Source organism: Erithacus rubecula, assembly GCF_903797595.1.
Source record: "Erithacus rubecula genome assembly, contig: SUPER_Z_unloc_5, whole genome shotgun sequence".
Lineage (NCBI taxonomy): Eukaryota > Metazoa > Chordata > Aves > Passeriformes > Muscicapidae > Erithacus > Erithacus rubecula.
In genome coordinates this window covers 1,945,789-1,968,126 of record NW_027635819.1, presented here as the reverse complement: position 1 = coordinate 1,968,126, position 22,338 = coordinate 1,945,789, and the positions used below count along the sequence as shown (strand labels likewise).

Sequence of the window (22,338 nt, the reverse complement as noted above, 5' to 3'; positions counted from 1 at the left end):
TCTGCAGGTTGATCTAATTGACTGGTTGGCTATAGGGGCTTCTGACAGCTGTGGTAAAATGAGTTTCTTTTCTCTGGAATGAGCAGTTTGAAAGGGTAAATCTGTTTATGGCCACGCAGGGGCCATCTCTAATCTACCAGGTGAGATGTGGCCTCCCTTCTCCAGGGCCAGCTAACAATGGCCTTCCCATCACACCATTCATTAGCCCTTTCACCAGCAATGCATTTGTGCATGCAGTATCTGTGGGCATAATTTGCTAAGAATGAAGATTGCTGCTAACCATGAAGCAAAAATAAATATCTCTGTGAAGCAAATCTCCACCATCCTATTATAGAGTGTATTTATCTTTCACACTGCCTGTTTTCTCCCTTCTCAGAATTCTCCCTGGTTTTCTTCAGCAAAAGACAAATCCAATTGCATCAATTTTCCGAGAACTGAGTTAGTACACAGTTCTCTGTATTTGGAGAAAGTACTGAAAACACAAGGGCAAAATCAGGATGCACTTTGCTCCAAGTAGCTGAGATGATGGCATTGAAAAATTCTTCTGGGAAGGAGGTTTCAGGGAAAGAAATGAAAATGTGACATCTTCAGCTGCTTTCAGTAGAGTACTCTCATAAAAGAAAATTACTGACTGTGCCTGTACAACTTGCTACATTTTCCAGAATGCACACTCAAACCAGTTGAAAGCTCTCCTGTAAGGTTAAGGAGGCAGATGACTGTCTTCTTACTGACTTGCATAACTCTGGCATTTAACAACACATGTAATAATGAAATAAAACTTCTCCAGCCTCAACAGCATAACTGTCAATATTTACCACAGTCACACTTGTTTCAGGTAAATAAAGGAGAGGGAGTAATTCCATTTTGAACTAAGAGTCCTGAAAGGAAGAGGCCTTAAATTTGTACAGCCTACTCTAAACCTTTAGCTTCATACAGAGGATGAATGTCTTTGTCATATCCTTTAAAACTGCTAATCTTGGGTAGGGAGTGCAGATAAAATGAATGTCAGAAATATTGAATTATGCCTTGTTTGAGACTGTAAATGTGTTTATTTTAGTGTGGGAAAAGTATAACCATGCTTTGATTAAAGCTACTACTTGTTAATCTTGCATTTCTGTGAAATTTAATGTTGCATCTGAGGGGTTTTTTTCCTTCATAACCTTTCTATGCACTTTTTTATGTAGTATGATTTGCCAATTTGTTTCCTAACATTACATAAGATTTTTAATAAAAGTAAGTAAAAGATTTTCATTCTTATCCATTTGTTTTGGTGTGCTAAGAAGTGACAAAGGGTGGTTTTGTCAGGCTGTGTCTGCACAACTGAAAGCAGGCAAAAAAGAACTCTCTCCAAACCAACCAGACCTGAACTTGGTCCAGACTAGAAGCTGTGTAACCACATTAGCATGGCTCTGAGCCCAAGCTAATAAGCCCTACTAAGAGGCACTAAAGCAGTTACACAGTTTTTAGATCAGAGCTGGCTTGCCTCCAGCTGTCTTGGAGTGAAACCAGGATGATCTCAGGTTTGTCAGGAAAAGGCAGCCTAGACAGAGTCTCAGGCCCTGAAACAAGCAGGCTTAACCTGCTCTCTACACTTGGCTTGCAGCTTAAGGTAAGAAAGAAGTATGGAGCAGGCATGTGTGAGAACAGTGCAGTTTAGGTAGGGATTTGGGTAGGAAATAAAGCACTGCTTGTACAGTTAATATTTACATAGTTACTATTCTTTCAATTTGTTCCATTAACAGATCAATTTGGCAGATGGTTTTTACATAACATTTGAAGGAAGGGCACAAAGGATATGCTCATAATACTTAGTCAAAGTTAGAAAAAAACCATGTTGTTGGTCTTTCGTTTTATTTTGTCATGTGCATAAAATACACATTTTTTTATTTTTAGCTGGGTTCGAAGCCACTGTGCTTCATTGTCTCCCCTCACATTTTCTGAATGTCAGAATTCATTCCCATATTAAATGCATCTGTTTTTGAGACGAGATTTTGGGATAAATTTCTGCTAGTTTCATAAAATAATTTTTGTGAGATTGCTTGCCTTTCTTGACTTTTTTTTTTTCCTATCTGGCAGAGAGACTCAATTTTTTGAGGCCTCGTTCTCTTTTGACATTGTTGGTGTGGAGTGGTGGCAGAGACAGAGTCGTCAGACCTAGAAAGTGCAAAGTCTTGTGAGCATAATTATGAGTATTCCATCTCTAGACACCTGAACGAAGATGTAGTGTTATTCAGATGGCCACAGGACAATTTTGGAAAGACTGGTCCTCAGGAAGGGTACCAGAAGAGCAGAGAATCAGTTGTCCTGTATTTGTCTGTCACCCAGTGTGACTTATAATGTATTTTAATTTAAGTCCTATTTGGTCTTCTTTAAAGCAAATTCTTTAATAACTTGTTCTTTACTTAAATCACATTAACAATATACCCCTAAAAGTATTCTCCTGAGTAGTCCCATTTTTTCAAAAAATGACAGTTTCTCTATAGAGAGGAAAGAGCATTTGAAATAATGTTGGGTATTTTGCCAAGTCTGTCAAAAGAGTAACACTTCCACTTTCTCAGCTCTGTCTCATTAAAATTGTATTCTAATTCTGTCTCAACTTGGTCTCTTTGCTTCATAAGTCATTGCCTGCTCATTACTTGTAGTGTGAGAGATGAAATTTATTCAAACCTGATAGCAGGGATAAAGAATTGAAAGGCAGGCAGCTGGGAGAAATGAAATTAGCTTATTCTAATGCTTTTTTGACAGGATTTTTTTTCATTGCCATGGGTTACTATAAGTGTCAGTTTGGATTTGTGGTACTGTCTTTGTTAGGTTTGTGGGGGATTTTTTAAAACAGTCTTAACTGTTAAACTATGCTTTCCTTTGTCATATCCATTGAAATAATGTTCTGTGTCTGTGTTGATAACACGGTCCAATATTACTTGCTACAGTAGCCTGTAATTGTTTTATCATTACAGTTGTCTAACAAAAATTAAATATTTGCAGTTGTTTTATAGTGGATTCTTCAGCCCACTATTTAGATAAATAGGATACAGTCAGAAAGGTCTGGAAAAATGATAGACAATGAAATATAGCTTACATGCAATTTAATGTAGAATACAGAGGGGAGATGAGTTTTCTAACCCAAATATTTTTTTCAAGCTTTGAATGTCAAAAGAATACACCTAGGAATTTCTAATTTTGAATATAGAAGAGTATTAGAAGCAAATTGACTTAAAGCACATCACTTTTCCATTATAAGATTGAGTTGTTAAGAAATCATATGGTCTAATTACTGAACTTGATATTTTTGACTACTTGGATTATGAACAGATATTGTCATTAACTAGCTAATTAAATTGACTGCAATAACAAGCCATAATTTAGAAATATGTTCTAAATTAGTTTTTATATGGAAGCAAAGTCTTTGTTGATCTGTGCATGTGATTAATGTCAAGTGTCATGAATGAGCTCAGGGATCTCTGGTGCAGGAAGGGCATCATAAAGAGAAATATCTGTGTATTTGACAGAAACAGATGCAGTCAGTGAGCGATTTATATTTGAATAAAAATTTGAATTAAAAAATGTTAATAAGCATGCATACATGTATTTTCTAGAAGCATACAACATAATGACTCAGTACAGAGTGAATGATATTCTTCTGTTTAAGGGCAGAACATGATTTCAAAACTGCAACTGATTCTCTTACCCCAGAATCTTTGTGCTTATGTTATTTTAATATTCTTCTACTCAGAAAAAAAAAAAAAAAAAAAAAAAAAAAAAAAAAAGCATAGGGTTCTTAATGTTTGTATACTTATATATTATAAACATCTTTAAGAAGATGCCTGTTAATATCTCAAATGCCTGTTAATTCAGCATGGTGTCTTAAAAGCTTTTAATAATATAAACATGGAATGCCCCACATATTGCATTTGGATTTGCAGTTCTGTCTTTGCTGTGTTGCTTTATTGTTACTTTCAAATGCACATGAACTTAAATGCTAAAATGTACTTTCGTCTAGCACATTATTTGGAGGAATATTCAATATCTGTGTTCCAAACATTCATAGCAGTACCCAAAATGTACTTCCAAGTGGAGCATCTTGATCTGGATGCTCTGAAGAAAATATATTCTCCAGCACCTGCAACCTAGATCAGTAAGGGTGGGGGTCTTTATTATCTATTCCTTTGTTTTCTTTTGCAATATTCATGGCATACTACTTCTGAAATTCTTATTTCCTGTTTAGATGTATGATTCTTTAGACAAAATGATTTACACAGGGAAGTAATTGTAAAAACACAAAAGTTGCAGTCATAATAGAGGAAAAGAGAACTGTTATAGATCTTTGGGGGAAATACATTGTAGATGTTCCCGTATAATAAGTCACCTGAACGGATTTCTAAACAATATTTGACACCAATGAGATAACAGGAGATGAATCTCAGAGGATTGATGAACTCAGTCTGCAGCAGTCCAAGCATTACCATGCTCAGTAATCTCGACTATGGATGGAAAAAAAATGTCAGCTCAAGTATCAGTCCTGCTTTTAGTAATAAAATCCTGTAGAGAGACAAGGGAGTGTTAGAACTGGATTTTCTTTTTTAGTCACTTATCTTTGTAGAAAGGGAGAGATCCTTGGCAGTTTAAGATTTCTAGAGTCAATTAAGTCTGGGATTGATAGGCAGCTGTAAGCTTTCTTTTTCAAAGATCACCTTAAAATATTTTAAATAGAAAAATTATAATTCTGAACGTCATTTTATATTATGTAGCTGTGTATGCTCACAATCATGTACAATAATTGGGCAGTGAATTATAAAGATTATCTTACTTATTTTGCACTGATACATAAGAACCAGATTTTAAATTTATAATTCAAATAAAAACCTCAGTGAATAATTGATTCTTCAATTTGATAATGAAAAAAACTAAACACATATACTTAGTGTTAGCTAAAATGGAAGTAACTGTTTGCAGGAAACAATTTGCTGAAAAAATGTTTGAGTTGAAAAAAAAATGTTTCCGTGGCATGGAAGAAAATCTCACAGCTATCAGGGTAGATTATATATTGACCCTTGTGCTTCTTGAGACAAATAGACCAGATACTTTCCAGCATGGTTCTCGCAGATTCCCACTAGGAAGCTGCAGTTCCATTACTAAGAGGGGTGTTTTAAAATATATTAGCCAATTTGAGGGATGGCCAGTGCACAAAATGCAAATAAAGGCTTCTATTTAAGAAGGAGAGCATTAAGACCATAATTAATTTGAAGAACTTGCAAAGCTTTAGAACAAATTCTAGAGGAAGGAATTGATGGAGGGAGAAAAGTAAGAGAGAAGTAAATTCAGTCGGCATCTTTAAGCTACTTCCTGCTCTATTAACGATCTCTGTTTAGAAAATTATATGTATTACCAAAGGATGGATAATCTTACCTATCATGACTGTTAGTTTGCCAAGGTGACCTAGTTGTTCAATACAAATAATATGAGCAAGAGCTTCAAACAGATTGATAAATTTGAAAAGAAGGAACCAAGAAAGAGGACATAGCACAATGATAGCTGGTTGGACTTAATGACCTAGGAGGAGATAACCTCCTATTCGTGTGCTCCTCATAGAAGGATTTGAAAGAAATCCTAAAGAGGTCTTTAACAAACTCTTGGAGAGTTCCATGAGTATTCATGGACCCTGAATTTTTCAGAGTGCTTATTCAGAGTAGTATTTGTGAGCAGAGGAGAATAGCACAAGGCAAGTTCTTAAAGAAACTATGGGGAATTAAAGGAGAGCAATACAAAGTACCAATAAAATAGCTAGATAGTGGCAAAGGATTCCATGTGTGAATTGCTTTAGTATTGCATGTATGGGTACCTGTTCTTCTGACAAATTAGCTCCAAGTGCTTTTTGAGCCTTGAGTACTATGTCATAGTGCTATGCTCTAATTGAGAGGGAGGGGGATGATAATTGTTTATGATTGTGAACAACTGTAAAATTGCAGACAGAAATTGGTTGAGGTACAAATATACCAGAAACTTCAGGAAGATGTATTACAGATTATTGTCAAAAAATTGGACGACTGTTTGCTAAAATAGTAAACAAAGAAACTATTCAACATGCAATCATATTTCAGTTTTAATGCAGAAAATATTATTCTTGTGTGGCTAGGAACCAATAGCTTTTTGGTCACAATTTTAAAGCTACCTATCCAACTGAAGTGTCAAATGATGTTTTCTTTTTCCATGATCCAACCTGATCCAGGTTTTCAGAATTAAACAGAAAAACCCACAGGGATAGTTCATTTTGAACAGGCCTGGATGGTACAAGTGAAACATTTGAAAATAAACACTTCATAGAGAACAATGAGTATTTTAGGCCATCCATAAATCAGGTTTAAGATATCTGAACTGAAGAGGAAAAGTTACTTCTTACCAATAGACTTCTTACAGACATTTTTATACAGTTCATTGAGTAGGCATGAAATAACACTTTCAATCACAATCAACTCCTCATGAAATACCAGGTGAATTGTTTGATGCAACATTAATAAATGCCTCTATTCTGCCATTATCTTTGCTATTTCAGTTCAAATACACAAAACCAAGGTTTTACTTGGTACAGATACTATAAATTCAGGAAAGCAGCAGAAGGGTCAAATTCAAAGATCTCCTCCCAATATTACTTTCTGTGACAATATTTTTCCTCAAATTCTTTGGTAGCATTACCCACTCATCTGTTTCTAAGCAGAAAAGTCTGAACACTGCTAGTGAAATTTACTTGAAAGTTGCATTCTGCAGAGCAATCAGGACTTAGCTCAATATAAAAAGCTTCTTGAACATTAGCAGGTTTTTTTTAGAATTTGCTTCTAGTGAATTAAAACAGAAGAAATGCCATTAAAGATCTGCTGTTAAAAGCCAGACATTTGGTTCTGTTGAAAGATAGTAGGGCATCTTCATGTTTTACACTTAACCAAAGGAGAGATGCGTTGCTAATGGACCCTACCTGATCTTCTTGAAGTTTACCCGGGGCCATTCCCAAGTTTTCTTCATCAGCTAGTAACAGGATTCTGCTAACAATCTGAAACTCATTATTGTCCAACCCATGTGCTCAGCAGTCAAAGCCTCACAAGGAATGCCCTCTAAGGATCTATTATACAACCTGACCATAGTCTAAATGCAAGTGCACTGACCCTCCAGCCTTCCTGAGGACAGCTGATTTCTGCTTGTGCCCACAATGTTGTGCATGTTTGCCCTCTCACTGACTATGCACTGTAGGAAGAGCAATGGAAACAGGTTTTGGGTGACTGAACAGCTGAGCAGCTGCACAGGTCACTGTGACAAAAGTTGGTCTAAAGTAAAGAATTGCTCCTGCAATCAGAAGGGTGTTCTAAGCCACAGGCAGTAGTTATTGATAGCCCTGTGCGTGAAGGAAATATCCTGTCATCTGTCAGGGGAGTGAGGTGTCACCACTGCCACCCTCCCTCATCTCACCTGTATCTTTTAACATAACTGCATAACTTTGTGATGATGTGTTGAGTCATATTTGGTTTCAGAAAAGGAAAGAAAAAGAAAAAGGGTAGAGGTTCTTACTTTATCATATAATTTATAATCTTCAAGGTCCCCACCTTGTTCTATGACTCAGAGAAGAGAAACACTCTACGCTTTATGCCTGTGCCACAGGCAACGCCTGTTTCTAGAAAGGTTTGATCCCTCAGGACTTTTTCCTGTTGCTTGAGGAAATGCTAGTCTCTTGCCCTTGCTGTAACATTTGCCTGTCAGTCTTCTGGACATCTTGAGAAGGACAACTCGCCTCTCCTCTGAAGCAATGTGACTAATATTTCCTTGGCTTTGCTGACCCCTTCTCAGTTCATCTTGACTAAATAGACTTATATAGTATTGGTTGCTTGCATATTTTCCAAAGGTTCTTGTAGGTGTAAATCTTGCCACAATGTCCCAGCCAAATATCATTCATCTGGAATGGCAGCCACACGTTTGCTCTAGCTGTCATTCTGTCACTGGAGTCAGCAGCTGCTGTTGCACTGAAAGGCCACCAGCAGCAAGCTGCTGCTCCAGCTGCTGAGGAGGGAGCCAAGCCTCGCTCACCCTTCCTCCCTGTGTCCTTCTGCTAGCTCCTCTGCTCCTGTTTTGCATTTCAGTGTAGCAGCATAGCAAGACGTGGTGGAGCTGCCATTGCCAGCCCCATGTTTTGTTCCTCGTTCTGTCTCTGGCTTGGAACATGATCTCTGTGCCTCAGTTTTTACAGGGCATTTTACAGCATCCTTTGAGATCTACAGATGCAACAGATTACACGGATATAGCCTAGAAATTCTATGTTTTCAATTAAGATATAAATGACAGACACGCATTCTAAAATTATTTCTGGAAACCCTTATAAAATATCTTTGGAATGCAATTTGTGACCCTGTGAAAACTGACACTTGGTTTTAAAAGCAGCTTTTGCTTTTGTCTCTTTAAGTGAAACCTTTTGTGTTGATGCACAGTTATTAAGGGAAGTAAATGCAACTTTGTACAAACTAAGCTAATGGACCTTTAACATGAAGGGAAAGAATTATAGCACGTTGAGAATTTTGATAGGAGCAGAGATACAAAGAAGTTGCCACATTTGCTTAAAGTGTGGTTATAAGTCTGGTTTGAGAAAAGACAAAAGGGTAGGACTGGATGGTTACTTTATGAATGTGGATGTAACAGAGAGAGCTCACTGGTTTCGTAGGTCTGTGTTAGATTCCCACAGCCCTGAACAAACAGCTCTCAGCCTTATATTTTCTAAGCTTTTGTCTTCCCACTTTGGAATTCTGACTACGGGCACATTACCAAGCCAACTGGATTCACTACAAAGCTGCAGTGTAGCTCTTTTTATCACAAAGATCAAGACAACAATTGTGTGCCTACAAGAAAAGAACAACTAAAACCATCGAGCAAACATTAAAAGAACAATTCTAGAGATAGTTGCCTTTGAACTGCAATAATGGGCAACATTCAGTCCTGAGATTTGAATTCAGAGTTAAAGGAATTCATTACTAACTGCCTTTCCTTGTAATTATCCAAGCTGCTGGCAACATATATTTTCAGCAGCATTAATTTTGCGCAACGTAATATTTTGTAGTTGTGCTGAACCCCACACAAAGGCAGCATTGTAAATCTGCTTTATGGAGTTAGTTTTGTTTATTACAGAGTTCGTATATGAAAAAGGAAGAAATCTAAATTTTGTGTTGGCTTCTTCCCAAACCACAGAAAATGGAGTATTGTTTTACAATAGCTTGTTCTGAAATATCACTTCCCAACTGTGGAAGAAGCATGGTGTATTTGCAGATGCATTCCACGAGCATGCTGAATATCCAGCTGCAAAAATATAGTAGGAGCCGACCTTCTAATTTATTTTTATTTTTTTCCTTTCCAGAATAGCCATTCCACACTTTTGGGAGAGCTGAGGAATGTGGGGAGATAACAACAATTTTAAAATAGATGCCTCATTTTGCAATGCCCCAAAAGTAACTTGAGTTAAAATTTGCCAGACACCAGTAATTCAGAATAAACATTCTTCCTGAGGATCCTTGACCACTGTTATTTTAGTCCTGGTACCAAAAACCTAAACCATAGAAATAGTTTCAGTAAATCATTCTGCACTCCTTTATTATTCTTCCCCCACCTCTACCCTGCCTTTTTAGTAGATTAGCTTTGGAGTCACTCTTAATCAGATGCCTGAACCTTTATTTCTTTCTTTAGAAAGTGTTACATGATTTTAAAAGTTCTTCCCAGATATTTTAATCTTAATGGAAATATTACAGAGTATGAAGTGATTTGGAAACCCTGAACTTTAAATTGGTAATTTTGTCCATTGCCTGAATAGCTTAAGTACGTATATGATACGCAATTTAAGCAAATTGAATATTATTTGTCACCCATAACCAATGGAGAGGATAAAAAATTTTCAGTTCTATCCATTGAAGTATGAACAGATTTACAGCCTCTCTTTAGCACCTTCACCTTCTCTGGTCTCAAGAGGGATGCAGAGATGCAATGGCAGCAACTTCTATGGTTCTGTGGAGAAACAATTAGTTGAGTGACCATTCCCACATTAATATGTGTCAGATCACTTGGTTTCTCATTCTCAGAGGGTTTCAAGAATTCAGAATGGCTATACATTTAAAGAGCTTTCTTTACTGACTAACTTCAGGAAGTTGGTACTAACTCCACAAAAGTTCTATCTGATTAATCTAGGAAGCTGAGGAAGAAATCACTTCCCTTTGACCACTTTTAGCACTACAGAAATCTAATATAGGGGAGTCCTTTAAGAAATGGATAAAAGAAGCATTAGAGTCCAGGAAAGCTGAGGCACAGGAGACAAATTTTATATTTCACATTAAAAGATGTCCTGGATTGTGTTGTTCACTGTGACTCAAGTGAAATTTGGGTTGCACTAGGCAGGTCACATTGCATTATGTTACATTATATATTATATTATACTTCCTTCTTGGAAAGCATTGACCTTTTTTAAAAAAACATATTCTTTAGTTGTTTTTACTTGTACATGTTTACAAAAAAGGAATGTATGTAATATCTAGAAAATATGAACTACAAATAGATTTTTCATAAGTTTCAAGTGGGAAGCTTGGGAGTGGATATCCTCATTTTCTCACTTCTGCTCTGGCCAGACCTTATAAATCACACCACTGTGTTGAGACACCAACAGAAAATAGACAATTGGTCTCGCTTGGTGGTGCCCTCTCACATTGGTGCACCCCACATTTAGCATTGCCAGAAGCCATAATACTTTAATAATTATCAGGGAAGGGTCTATCCTGACACTGCAAAGGCTCTGGTACACTCTTTTAGCAAGGACTGTTCTTCTCTACTTCTGCTAAACTGTCTCTTTCATAATTGGGTCATTTACCAGTACAATCCACAAACTACTTTTCTTGGTGTTACACACCACTGAGATCTGATTCATTAGATTCAACAGTGTTTATAAAGTTCTGAGAAAAGCTAAAATTGAAAAAAGGTTACAAGAAACTAAATGTTTCTTTTCCAAGTCTGCTATTTTAAGTTCTATGAATCCCATCTATCAACAGACAATTGGGGAAAAACACCAAACTGATGCTTTTCAGGCAGTTGGCACACTGACCACGAGATCATACTTAGAATTCACTTATAGCCTGTCTTATTTTTCCATTACCTGAAACGTCCATATCACAAGTTTGTGTTTTATTTCAATTTTTCTCTGAAGGTAAAGGTTTCCTAAAAACCACACCACCTAAGAACTAACTTTGGGATTCCCCTTCAGCTGGAACTTTACTTCCACCCTGATATGTACCTCCCTGTGAAAATGGGTTATCTAGCTTCTTGGAAAACAGGCATGAGAATATCCTCTGTTTTTAAAATTATTTTAAAATTATCGTAAATAATTCTACCATCTTACCCATACCACAAGTCCAGCCATTTCAGCAAATATTTAAAATATTTTTTGCAAGTAATGCAAGTACATTAAATCAAGTGCAATTCACTAAAGGCAAAAAAAATTAAATAAAGTAAAATGAAAAGAAGTGGTGAAACCACATTATACCACTACTATTAGATTTTTGGTAGATATGTCATGTATATTTTTTAAACTATCTGATGTTAATAGAAAGTTGCTAATTTTGGCATGCCTACAAAAACATTTTAGTAATAGGCTAGAAAGAAAATTAAATATAATTCATAAATATATGTGTGAGAGGAAAAAATCTACTGTCGCTTTAATACGCAGCTTTAAGAAGGGGAATTACCATCAGAAAGTGATCATATAATCATGCATTATTTATATAGTTATAAGAGACACATTTGGTATCCTGAGGTCCACAGTATTATTGCATTATTTACCTTAAACTGCAAGTCTTCAGCTTATTAAACATAAAAGCATGGACAGTCATTTTAAAAGAATATTATCTTAAGAATATATATTTTTAAAATAGCTTTCAAAGTTTTAAAAACCCAGAAGGCAAATATAACTCCCTCAATGTTAATTGCTACTTTACTAAATGAACTGTTGTCATTGGTTTTGAAGCCTCCAATCAGAAATCTCATTAAAATAGTACCCAGTCTCTATTTTAGAAGTGAGAAGAGCGTGCTTCTGGGAAAAAAAAGGAAGAGTTTGTCTATATTTTCCCATCTATTTTGGAGAAGTACTGTATTTAACTTATTAATGAAACTATGGCAGCTGAAATGTTACATATTAGCTTAATTTTCTCTTCATTTTTACTTTGTATTTATCAAAGCATTGCTTGTATTGGACATTATTAAATACGGGTTAAAGTTTAGATTTATATATTTCTAATTTAAAGTATTTAAACCAGATTAGTCAAAGAGAAAAAATACCTGTATATCAATCTCTAAAATTTTAGCTAGAAAGAAAAGAATAAAATAAGGCTAAAATATGTAGAAAGTGCAAAACACATTCAGTTCATTGTTTTGTGCTTTTATGACTTGAAAGTATTATATGTATATATGTGTATATATATACATGACTGACCTGGAAATCTGAAGCTTAATTACATCAGGCCTTCATTGGGATTTGCTCAACACAGTTTCTGACAAGTGATAATCAGCTTGAAATTGAAGTACTAGAAGATTTTTTTGCCAAATATGGGAAAAAATTAGAACTAACCCGACTGCCTGCCATTTCATCCATTCTTGTCTTTGGGTGTTTTCTTAATAATATGTGTGAAATTTTTATTTAAAAGCTGATGTGGTAAAGAGGGTATTGTGTTTTTTTCCTTTTAGAGTGCAGGATAAGAGCCCTAAGAAGTCTCCATCTCAGTGTTAGAGGGGACTGAAGAGTCTGCACAGAGATGGATGAGAAGGAGATTTTTAATAACCTTTCCTTCATCACCAGCTAAGTAGCAGTAATAGAAGAAAATAGACCTGCTGTGAAAACTTCTTTAGCTCCAAACGTGAGGTCCAGGTACCAGAAGTGGCAAAGTGTCCCCTCCATTCTCTTTCCATCCTGGATGAGCTGCACTGCCTGTAGACAGGCTGGAAATGATGCACAGGCATCACCTCCCAAATAACTGGTGTGTGCTCACATGAGGTTGTTGAAGATTTCTTTCTACTTTCCATTAACTAAATGCCTTTCTGTTCATGAGTTTGTGGAAAATAAGGGTTTAGTGGATCACATTTCAGAGGTGACTACCAAAGATCGTCAAGGAACATTCAGTGTGTGTGTGTACATCTCCTGTTATTTGGAAATCTGCAGCACGTGGTGCCTTCTGGGCTCTGCAGGAGGAGCTGCCAGCAGGTCAGGGGAGGTGATCCTTCTCTCCTGCTCATTATTTCAGAAGTGCTGGGTCCAGCCTGGGCTTCCCAGCACTAGCACATGGACACAGTGGAGTCAATCCAGCAAAGGGTGGGTGGCTAAAGGGCTCATAGTACACAACATGTGAGGAGTGGCCAAGGCAGCTGGGACTGGTCACCTGCAAAAGAAAAGAATGGGGGAATCTCATCCTTGTGAAAAAACACTGGAGAGCAGAGGGAGCTCAGGAAGGTGGAGCAGTGGTGCCCAATGACTGGACCAAAGGTATAGAGAACAAACTGAAAGTCAGAAAATTTCAATTTTATTGGTTTTTTCTAATATGAGAATGACCAAACAGTGCAACAAGTTGCCTGGAGTGGTTGCAAACCAGCATCTTTGGAGATATGCAAAGCCCTGAGCAGCCTGATCTATCTGATCCTGGTTTGAGCAGATGGTTTCAACTGGGTGAGATCCAGATGTCCCTTCCAAAATCAAACCTTCTGTAAATCTGTGACTTGCCAAGAATTATTACTGTGACATTACTGTGACACAATATACTGGATGAATATTTTTCTTTTTTTCTTTTTTTTCAATTTATGTCTGATAATAATAAAATGCAATGCAGTTGTTTTGTCATTAAACTCAGAAGTAGGAAAATCTTCATCTTGGACCTTTTTTTGAGTAATATTCTCACAAGACTTCATTTCTTCTACTTAATTTCAGGGTTCTTTTGTTTTGTTCCTGTATTTATTATAGGTGAAAGACTCAGTTCAAGCAGCTGACCTTTCTCCTTTCCAGGAGAGTGTCAGTCACAACTGAAAGCAAAATAAAGAAAACTTTTTCTTCCATTTTTTTTTTTTTTTTAAATCCCTGTGTGGGTCTACCATTGTTAAGAAATAGCAGGACATGTCTTTGAGGTATGAGATGCAAAGGAGAAAAGGTAGACTGCCTGCACTACGTAAGCAAAATTTCCTGGCTAAGTGTAGACTCACCACAGGAGCAGGAGCACCTTGGGGAGAACAAAATTCTGCCTTGCTCCCCTCCCAGCTTGTACACCAATGCATGGCAAAGGAACCCTGATATTCAAAACCAGCACTGATCATAATGGAATGAACCAAATTTACCTAAATCTTGTTGCATCACTTGGAGTTCAGCCCCCCCTGCTCTGCGTGCTCAGTGCTAATTGCCAATATCTCCTTGTTAAAGACCAGTACCAGTGCTCAAAAACAGTTATCTCTGGAATGCCAGTGTGTATGTACACTGTCTGTATAAATTTATCAAAACTACATGTAGGGAAGTGACTCAATTAACATGTCAATTAATGTTTTGCTTTACTGTATGGACTCAGATAAAGTATCTCATCATTGTTTTGGTTTTTTCCTTTGTTTTTTCCTTTTTTTTCCTTCAAAAATTATCACTCCCACAAATAATTAGCACCACTGAGGTGACCAGGGGGATGTGGTAGTTGACCGGCATTTCAAGCAGACTATCACTGAACTGGAACCCTGTGAAGAGATTTTGGATGACCAGATTAGGCAAAGGGGCAGCTCTAGGGATACCTCCAAAGCTCTCACCCTTCCAATATTAGAGTCTGATTTTGTGGTTTTAAAATCCTGAGGCAGATGAATAAGAAGCCTTTTTGAAGGCAGAAGGAAAAAAAAAAAACTTTAAAAACATAAACTGTTTTTTTTCTACGCTAATGATATCCCATAATAAAGCACATCAGATGGAAAAGGAGCAGTGTCATGATTTCATGCAGAGCCATAAACACAGAAAGTTTATAAATTCTTTTTTTTACCAACCATTTTTTTATTATTCTCTTTTTCAAAAGAAGTTTCCTGTTCACTTCAGGGAAAAAAGTTTACTTCAGTAATTCTCATGGCTACTGCCCAGCTCTTTGCTTTCAATTAACATTCCTGAAAATGAAACAAACAAAAAAAGTCACTTGTATAAATGTTTATGGAAAACAAATAAAACCATCTCTGAACACCATCAAAGTAGATACGTTATTTTTTATTCCAGCATATGTTTATGAATACTTTCTTGATGTATTCTGCCAGCTCTAACCTTGAGTTTGGACTTTAAAAGACATTTCCAAAATTCTTTTCTACTTCCCTCTGAACCACCATGTTTATTCACTCACATTGGTTTGTGTTTTCCATATGTTATCTCTAAAAAACAGGATTCCACAAAACCATGAACGCAGTAAATCTTGAGGCAAAGAAGTATTTGACATGTTTTCTTTATTAAATTCCTGTGATATTCTTCAGATATATAAAACCTAAACCCAAAAAGCTCTGACCAAAACTGTGCAATTACTGGATTGCCAGTTACATAAAACAGTCTGCCACCATTTTAATGGTTACCAAGATGTTTGCTGTGCACAGAGTCTTAATGTTAACACTGATCTGCCTGGGATTCATGCTGGCTTTGAAAGCCAGATCCTGGCTCCTGACCACATTAGTGCAGTGTGGTATCTTTTCCTTTTCACAAGAAAAACTAACTATGCACAGCATTAATAATTTATACTCAGGAAGTAGCAAGGGTGATAAAGCTCTGACTGTCAGGCTCCCACAACTGCACAAGTGTCTTTGCATGTGCCTTGCTTCTGAAAGGAAACCCTTGGCAGGGACATAGAGACTGGGTGTTAGTACACAAGCACAGGCGGTGAGCCACCTATAGAGATATTTACATTACAAATCCTGCTTTACATGTGCTTGAAAGATGGCTCTTTCTCTAAATTGTGTTCATATACTCATGTTTACACCACCCTGTAAGGTCAGATTTTAGCATTTTTCTGAATTGTGAAGGTTCTTTTACTTGTGCTGATACTTGGCTTGTTTGCTTCAAGAGTGAAAAAAAAAAAAAAAAAAAAAGCATTTGATTAACAGCTATATTGTTCTTATTTACCTCATATTTGCTAAACACTTTTGTTGTGTTCAAATATATGCTTAAGTTATGCTGCTGTTGTTACAGCTAGTGCTGTGGTTGGTAGCACTACCACTCCAAGCAAGGTGGAGAGCATTTTTACTATCATATGGTGTACACCAATGTCATTATCAGAATAAGGCTATCTGTAAAAAGGAGACACAAAGAACAACAAAAAAAAATTACCTTAGCTTCGTGCATTACTGTATTTAGGCAGACCCACTAAGTATCTGTACAAAATTGTCATATTCTGTTTGTATTACTATAACATTTCAAAAAACACACTCCTCTATGTTTTTTTAAGCTATACTGTAGATAACAATGCAACGTTGGTGGTCTTTATTGTGTTTTGGGGGCGGGGGAGGCTATTTGCTTGAAAGCTGTTCCATAAAAAAATAATAGGATTATTCTCATCTTTCATTTAGTTTAATAATACACTACATACATTTGTCAATCAAATTAGAATTACTGTCAGACCATAATAATGCATTTTAGTTTAGCCAATATCAGTCAGACCTGATTTATTTGCTTAATACAAATCTAATTGACTTTCAGGCTGCTCTTCTCTTTTCAGCTGTTAACCGACCAAGTACATCTTTAATTTCCAAGACCGATGGTTTGGTAGCAGTTGAGAGGAAGAATGATTTGCATAAGGCCCCAGAAGGGTGCCAAAACTCTTCACGCTTTAAACAACAGCCTTTATTATTCTGTAAGTGGATGTGTTGAATTTTCATGCTTTTGTTTCCAGTTCAGCCCTGACAGAAAGAATAAAGTAGATTTTGCCAGCACCCCTGCTGTGCCCTGAGGGAGAAATTCAATGTGCCTCATTTGTCTTAATTGGAGAACCGCCCTTAGCACCAGCTTTTTCTATGAATATATTAGCATAACAGACAGAAAAATCTAAGACCACCTTTATTTTTTTTTTTTTTTTGGAGGAGGGTGAGAATATTTTTTTATTTCCATGAAAAATAAAAACTGAAAAAAGAAAAATGTATGGATCATCTTCCAGTTCTGTTACTATTATTTTTGTTGTAAAACACACTATACAGGAAAAATGCATCCAGCCTACTTTATCTCCTTACCGTTTTTAGGAGCTGGGTAGAGAGAAATGTGATAAATATCATCCATGAGAGAGAGCTGAAAGCTGCTCTTTATTCTTCATAATGTACTAATCCTATATATTTGTTCTTTGGCTGCTTATATTGCTGTTTTTTTCTGATGGAGGAGACAGTTTTACACAGAGAAGGATGGGCAGTAACTAGGAATAGATCTAAGAAAAAAACCCCACAATCTTACAAAAGTGAATTTATTAACACTGAAACAAAATGCAGTTACTTCTGTCAAAGGAAAATTTCAAGCCCCATGCCTATTCATTTGAGAAATATTAAATTCATATTCACGTTTTTCATTTCACAAAAGAACTCGAAGTCTGGACAAACAATCTGTGCAGTGTAAATCATTTTAAAATCAGGTCCCTTTCAGTGTCAGATTGAACTAATGAGATTTAAAGGGCAGATTTTAAAGAAGACGTATTTAGTTTACATGTTTTTATGACTAATATTAATCCTTATATCTGTTAAATCAACCACCTATTGCTTGCATATGAAAAACATGGGGAAAAGGTAATTTTTGCTAAAGAGTGATAGATACATTTTCTTGGAAATGTGGCTGCTTTTTAGAAACTGATGAATCCATATTTAGTCTTGATATTTTTCCCTTGAAGCTCCAGTACACTGCATCCATCACAAAGCCACTTGAATAAAAGCTTTCCATGTGTGTTAGAATAAAGGCTTGGCTATTTGTGGGGGTCTTTTAGGCATCTCATAGACATTATGAAAAATTAAAGCATTCTTTGGGGCAGGATTTTTTTCAGTCAATCAACCAGAGGAGTTAATGACTTAGAGGTTTGATTCCAGCAAGAGCTGGGGTGGGGTTGTTAGCACAGCCCCTGGAGAAACAGGAGACTCAGTTCTGGTGCTCACTCTTGGCTGTTCTATGTGGCAATTTATCAAAGCCACCACCATAGCATTAGAAGTCTTTCACCCATCTTCCTTCTCCTATTAGTCATTACTGAACCATTTTTCTCCTACATGCATACCCTCCCTAAAACATGCTCAGTGACTGTTGGCTCGAATTTTCTTATGCCTTTAAGAGTGATAATAAAAATGCTTTTCGCATGCTTGTGCAAATGGATATGAAGAATAATGATTTAGCGTGATGTATTTCTGAAAGTATGTAAGTGTCTTGTTTTGATTGGAATGGGAGTTAATTTGTTTGGAAGAACATGGTGGCCAGACCATGACAGTAAGCATCCCTTTCTGAGTGGTTTAATTTGTGTTAGAAAAATGGCAATGATTTATAGTAGTTCACCTGATAATTCAAACTGTTCCACTGAGCAAACAACCCAGCAAATAAGGAAGACAAGCTTGTAGTCATCATGTCTCTTTGCTTGCCCCCTCTCTATCTCCAGTGTTCTTTGCTTTGGTTTCCAACTGGAGGCTTTTCAGACCTGCCTAGGTTAGAAGGGAGAATTTTCTAGGATATTCTTCAGAATAACTGAAGGGAGTATCCTCTTTGTCTATGCAATTCCAGGAAACTTCCTGGGGTATTTTTTTCTAATATGGTTTGTTACATAGGAGAGAATTTAAAATCTCCCAATGCAACACAAACAGGGTGACAATAATACATGTCACTTCTAAGTAATGAGATGGTAAAGGAAAATGCCTTATCTCCACACTGTGATCTGTAAATTTCCTAGTTTAAGCAAATTGCAACAGAAAATTTGCATGGAAAAAAATTCTAATATAGGTAGAAGAACACTTTGCAGGGTTATATCATTGTTATTTGTTATGGAAGCTTCTATGAATAGCACCCTTTAGATGGATCAAAGAATCTTCTCACTTTTCACAGCACTAAACCCTCTCCCAGTGCTGAACAAACAGATGGTCACAAACCAAGGAATGTACACTTTAAATAACTCTCCACTGATTATTTGCATGTGTACCACACTGCACATTCACAACAAACCCTTGTTCTGTCATGTAAGTCTGTGATTTGAAAAGTGTTTGATTTCTAGAGTTTTGGAGGGTTATGTGGTCCCCAGTGAATCAGATTTATTGTCAGACAGGTTGTGGAGAGAGTAGTGGGTCCTTCACAACTAATTTTTTTCAAGCCCCTGAGTGACTGGTTCTTAACCTAAGGACTCTGCTCTCATATTTACCCATACTGTCTCTGTAGATGGGTGCACTTTCCATCCTTCTTGAACAAAACAGTGTGGAATAGCAACTGCCTTCTCTAAAGAGTCTTTGGGATGAAGTCCATACATGACAGCACTTGAAAAGCTTTCCAGGGAAGAATAGTCACTGGGTTCCATACAAAGTGAGAGTTAACTGCTTTCCACAGATGGCAAATATATGATGAAGGACTATGTGGATTTGTGTGGGAAAAGTAAGTGGTGCTTGATGGAGAGAAGAAAATATCCACAGCTGGCTGATAAGAGGGAGTATATACAGAGTTAAAAAAATATCTCCTCTTATGAGTAATCCTTTGCTTGGGAGCCATAAGCTCAGCTCATGGAGGTTCTGCACACGTTTATTCACACAACCACCCAGGTGGGTGAACAACTGTAAAAAGGAACATGTATTCAGCTCAGATATTTTCTTCTCCTAATTCAAAAGGTACCCACTTAAAAAAAAAATACCTCTCTGCTAAGTTTTAGTGTGCACAAGCACCTAATCATCTGTTTCCAGTTATACCACTCCATTTATGGACTTTTGTGGATTCATGAGGCTGTCTGCATGTGCAGTGGCTTTAAACATTCTCTATTCATTATGGAAATGAATAAAAGTCCCATTTGTGATGTTCACAAGGCTGTCCCACATTGGTAGCCATTAAGTTCAATATTACCCTTGCAGAGTACTGAAGGAGGTGAGGATATGTTATGTGTTCCAGTGGGTGCACAACCAAAAAGAGGCATTCACATCTTAAACACACAAACTGTAACTATTCATATGTAACATAAATAATGTCCTTTTCCAGAAGTATGGTTTTCAAGACATACCTGACTGAGGGTAAGATGGTGTCATTTTCACTGTTTATGAATAGGGCAGTGTGTAAATCCACAAGCCACATACCTTATGTGTAGCATCTGTGTCCTAAGAAAAGTTCTCTCCATGTCACACAAGGGTTGCCATCGTAAGTACTTATTCCTGTGCAAACTGTTGAATAAATAGGCAAATAAAATCTATACTGTGTTTTGCCATATTCTGAGATTTCACAGTTCTGTAGTTAATAGAACTGAGATTTTACCAAAATGTCTGAAATATTTGCAAACTCCTGCTTTAGTCCCATTTTATATCTTTTTTTTTGCCAATGCTTCTTGATAGTTTTGAGTTTTTTGTTTGGTTTGTGTTTGTTTTTTTTGTTTTTTTCTTAAAGAAGTATATGTTTCAACAGGACCAAATGAAGAGTTTTAATGTGTGTTCGTGCTGGGTCTGTGGCAAAGAATTACATAAATAAATTCTACATGGGGAGATAAAAGCCCTTCCTAAATATTTTTGAAAGATTAAAGACTAGAACACTTGCATTAGCACATTCATAACATAATTAACTCCTGTGAACATATTCCTAATGTTCAAAGGATGATTTAGTGGAGAAAAAGTTATGCTTTCTTTCATATTGTTTTTACTATTCAGGAGCTGAAGGGATATCAGTGCCCACCTGATGTCTGTTTCTCAATGGTACACAAATAGACCATTGAATTGAAAACTTAGTGCAAGATTAATTTTTAAACATTGATTGAATTACATGGAATAAACTATGGTGATGGCATATTCTTCATTTATTAACAGAGTTACAGGAGTATGTGTAAATATTGGTGCTACACAGTAGGCTGAAAAGACAGTTCTCTGCAGATGTGCCTTGTGACAAAATTACTGTTCTTATCAAAAAGGATCTGGAACTCAGATCCCTGTACAGTGACTCATGTTCAGCTTCCTCACAGATATTTAATCCAGCATGTTACTGGCCTGCCAGAAAGCCATCAAAAGACATTTGTCACTGGATCAAAATCAAATATGTATCCTGGCTGTTAAGAAGGGCTTTGTTGGACTAAATGACTGTACGGTTTTAGACAGTGCTGCAAGATTAATGATGACACTGGCTGTCCAATTTTCACCCTTGAGGCAGTATTACAGAGATGTGCCCTTTCTGTGCACCTGATGTTACGCATATCAAATGCATCCTTCCTTCTGCTGTGACTCTCAGTAATGGTCCATGTTTCCTGCTCCCCCTCCACAGAGGAACATTAACACAGAGTGGGTGTAATTTATCTTGGGGAGGGGGTTGCTGCATAGAGAAGTGTACTTGCTGGAGGTATATTATAAGGGTTAATCACCTAATCACAGGGAACACTTAACAAGTGCATGTCTCTGACAGAATGAGGCCTCTGGCATATACTTTTGAGCCAATGCAAATGAATTGTTCCTCTCTATCATCATTCTTCAGTTGTAAAAGGTATTAGTGAGCAGTTTGTCTTAAATAAACCTTATATTCTTTGATTTAATCCAAAGCCCTTGCCTCCTGTCTTTATTTTGTTGGGCCCTAATTGTAACTGTAAGCATAATTTCACAGAAGAATTCAGAAAATAATATGCTTCATGAGGGCATTTTGCCCCATCTATACATTAGAAGATCTGTGAAAAAGCAGCACACCTGGCACCACTCAGTATCTGTGCAGTGTCTTTCTCCCAGGCTGCACGCTGAGCCTCTCTCCAATGTTTCCATTTGCCCTGATAATGACTTTACATGCAACTTCCAGCTTCACGATGTTCTTTTCACACGGTACTGAGCTGCTTGTTCTCTCCTGCTGCTCGTGTCAGAGGCAGATGAACTTGGAGGTCAGCATGGAGAGAAAAGAGCAGTATAATTGCATACCACAGAGGCCAGATGTTTAGTAAAATCATGGGGAATCTTGCAGGAAGTGCCATTGAAGTTCCTGGGAGATTCACCACTTTCCCAAAGGAAACTGGAAAACAGTATTCCAAAAGGCAGTTGTTTCTTAACAATAAAATGCCAAGGGAAAGAATATGTCCCTGTTTGTCCTATTTATTCTATTATACACCTTCTCTCTCCTTTCTCCTTCTGAATTTCTTTGTATTTCCT

General features: G+C 36.9%; 1 long non-coding RNA gene across 1 annotated transcript; it reads left to right on the top strand.

Moving 5' to 3' along the window:
- Positions 1-1,515: 1,515 nt before the first annotated feature.
- On the top strand, positions 1,516-12,962 carry LOC306815037. The gene is made up of 3 exons (XR_013777306.1): positions 1,516-1,609; positions 4,049-4,135; positions 12,742-12,962. It is a non-coding gene; the product is annotated as an uncharacterized lncRNA (long non-coding RNA).
- The last annotated feature ends 9,376 nt before the right edge of the window (positions 12,963-22,338 follow it).